Source organism: Myotis brandtii, unplaced genomic scaffold (assembly GCF_000412655.1).
Source record: "Myotis brandtii unplaced genomic scaffold, ASM41265v1 scaffold743, whole genome shotgun sequence".
In the NCBI taxonomy this organism is placed as follows: domain Eukaryota; kingdom Metazoa; phylum Chordata; class Mammalia; order Chiroptera; family Vespertilionidae; genus Myotis; species Myotis brandtii.
In genome coordinates, this window is record NW_005370960.1 from 1,054,143 (window position 1) to 1,057,319 (window position 3,177).

The window sequence follows — 3,177 nt, forward strand, 5'->3', positions numbered from 1 at the left end:
GGGCGGGGCCGGTCTCCGCGTCCTCCTCCCCCCCACCTGCCCCACCCCGAGTTTCCCCAAAGCGGTCCCCGAAAACGCTCGTTTACTTAGTGCATTTAAAGAAGAGGACGAATACAGAACCTCAGCATCAGACTGTGCACCAGCCGTAACGTTATCCTGGAAGCGCCTTTTCTCGAACCTGGATTTTTCAGGACTCTTTCTGGTCCCTGAGTTGAGAACGTTTGGCAGGGCTGGACTTGGGGTCCGCACAGGTGGAGGGCGGGGCATGCCTGCTGCTCCCCGGACTGGGGGTCCGCACAGGGAGAGGGCGGGGCATGCCTGCTGCTCCCCGGACTGGACATCCTCTCTGCACAGGGCTCAGGGCCCCGCGGTTTTGTTCCTGGAGAGCTAGCTCCCGGCCAACCCGGATGGACACTGAGCGAGGACCCAGGGTTGACCCGGTGTGGCCAGACCAGGTGAGCTGTGGGAGCTGTGGGAGGAGCACAGGAGGGGCTTTGGTCGTGCTGAAATGTTTCTGAAACCAACACATTTTAAGGGCGCTCATTTGGCAACTTTAGTGAGACAAGGTGTTGCTTTTCCTGAACAGGGAAAGCCTGGCCCAAGTCCAGCAGAAGGCAGGGGCCTAGGAGCGGCGATGAGAAGGTACCTCGTGGCGGGAACTAGCCACAGCTCCGTGTCCACGCAGCTCTCCCACAATATTGCGGTGAATTCTCAGGGTCTACAGCTGGCCCCTCGTGTGGGCAGTCAGCACTTCCCATTGCAACGCCCACTGCTCGTCCTGCTGTGTGGAGAGGTAGTTAGGCCGTCGCCGAAATAACAGAGCTTTCTTTTGCACAAGCCACAGCGTCCTCCACGGGGGACGGTGCCCTCCAGAGAAGGTCTTTACAAATAGTTGATCGCAGGAACTGGAGCCCCCTGGCTAAGGTCTCTCATTCTATTTCTGAACGGGGTTCATAGGAGAGCCAGAGTGTAGCCACGCGGACACCCCCTTACTAATCAAAGTCGATTTCTGAGTCATAATGAACAGCGCTCCGTCCTTAGAAGAAAGGAAGCTTTGACCTTTGGGGTATGGCTGAAACCCCCACCGTTTGCAGATGCCAGATCACACCCAGTGGTTCTCAACCTCGGCTGCACATTAGAATCATCCCACCGTTTGCAGATGCCAGATCACACCCAGTGCTTCTCAACCTCGGCTGCACATTAATTAGAATCACCTGGGAATCTTTGTAAAATCCTGATTTCTGGGCCTCATCCTCCGAAAATTCTGTTTCTTTGTTATGGGGTGAGGCCACAACATGAGTAACAAAGAAACAGAATTTCCGGAGGACGAGGCCCAGAAATCAGGATTTTAAAAACATTCCCAGGGGATTCTAATGTGCAGCGAAGGTTGCGAACCGCTGCACTGGACTCTAGGGAAGGTGCCGGGCCAATGGGCAGGGGAACGAGAACCACCTGTTTAGAATGAGAACAGCTCCGTCTTTATCGCCTGCATTTTGCCACAGGTGGTCCTTCTGTCATGTGACACTTCTCTGCGTTTAGAAGGATCCAACGTCTCCTCATGTCTGACCTCACTTTGTGCACAATTTTATTCAGTTTTATTTATAGATGTTTTGATAAAATATAAATAGAAATGTTTTATACTCCTATCTACAACATGTAGATGTCTTTATATTGTGTATGTTTTAGAATATCTGATATATCTACAAGATGTTGATATATAGAGGCGCTATTATAGGTATATCTTATGTGGATGTCTCCTGTTTGTGACTATTTTGAGAAGAGAAAAAATGTTTTTGAGTAAAATTTCGATTTTTCAGAGCCCTCGACCCTCCCTGCGGCCTAGTCTCTCTCCTTTGCCCTGTTGTTGACGGACTCAGATTTATGGAAACCCCCAGGACTCACCGTCACTTTCTGCTCTGCTCACCCTGTGACACACGCCAACCCCAAGCAGCCAAGAGGCCATCACCCAGGCACACTCCTTCCCCCACTGGGCACGGAGCCCGCAACCCAGGCATGTGCCCTGACCGGGAATCAAACCCTGACCTCCTGGTTCATAGGTCAACACTCAACCACTGAGCCACACTCCTTAGACCCGGCTCTCACAAACCCAAGGGGCTTGGAAGCCTGGCGTTCTCTCTTTGAAGGTAATCGAAAGTAACTGAAGGACAAGCTGCCCTTTGGAGAAATGGCTATGGGTGTCAGTATCGTGTAGCCTTTTGGGTTTTCAGCCTCGTTAGGAAAACGAGGCCCAGAACGGGCGGGGTTTCTTTATGTCCCCGCCCGCACCGTCTACAGGAAATGTAAGAGGCCCAGGAGCCCTCACAAACCCAAGGGGCTTGGAAGCCTGGCGCTTTCTCTTTGAAGGTCATCGAAAGTAACTGAAGGACAAGCTGCCCTTTGGAGAAATGGTTATGGGTGTCAGTATCGTGTAGCCTTTTGGGTTTTCAGCCTCGTTAGGAAAACGAGGCCCAGAGCGGGCGGGGTTTCTTTATGTCCCCCCCACACACACACACACACCATCTACAGGAAATGTAAGAGGCCCGGGAGCCACGGGACACGATAAACACGAGGGGCAGGAGTGGCAGTGAAAGTGGGAGACCCCCCCCACTCAGAGCCAGCCTGCCACCCGACACCCCAGGCTGCCGAGGACCCCGCCACGGGAAGACGGTGCTCACCAGGAAGCGAATGGTTTCCAGACGGAGTTTTTTTATTTCTTACTAGAGGCCTGGTGCACGAAATTCGTGCACGGGCGGGAGGGTTCCCCTCAGCCCAGCCTGCACCCTCTCCAATCCAGGACCCCTTGGGGGATGTCCAACTGCCGGTTTAGGCCTGATCCTGGGGACAGAGAACCATCAATGTGAGAAACATCAATAGGTTGCCTCCTCATGCACCTCGACCAGAGATCAAACCCACAATCTAGGTATGACCTGACTGGGAAATTGAACCTGTAACCTGGGGATCGGGCCTAAACCAGTAGTCGGACATCCCTCTCACAATCCTGGACTGCTGGCTCCTAATCGCTCACCTGCCTGCCTGCCTGGTCGCCTCTAACTGCCCCCTACACCAGCCTGATCGCCCCTCACTGTCTGTGTGTTGGCCAGGTCGCCCCCAACTGCCCCCTCCCTGTCATCCTGGTCGCTCCTAACTGCCCCACCCCCCGCCAGCCTGGTTGCCCCC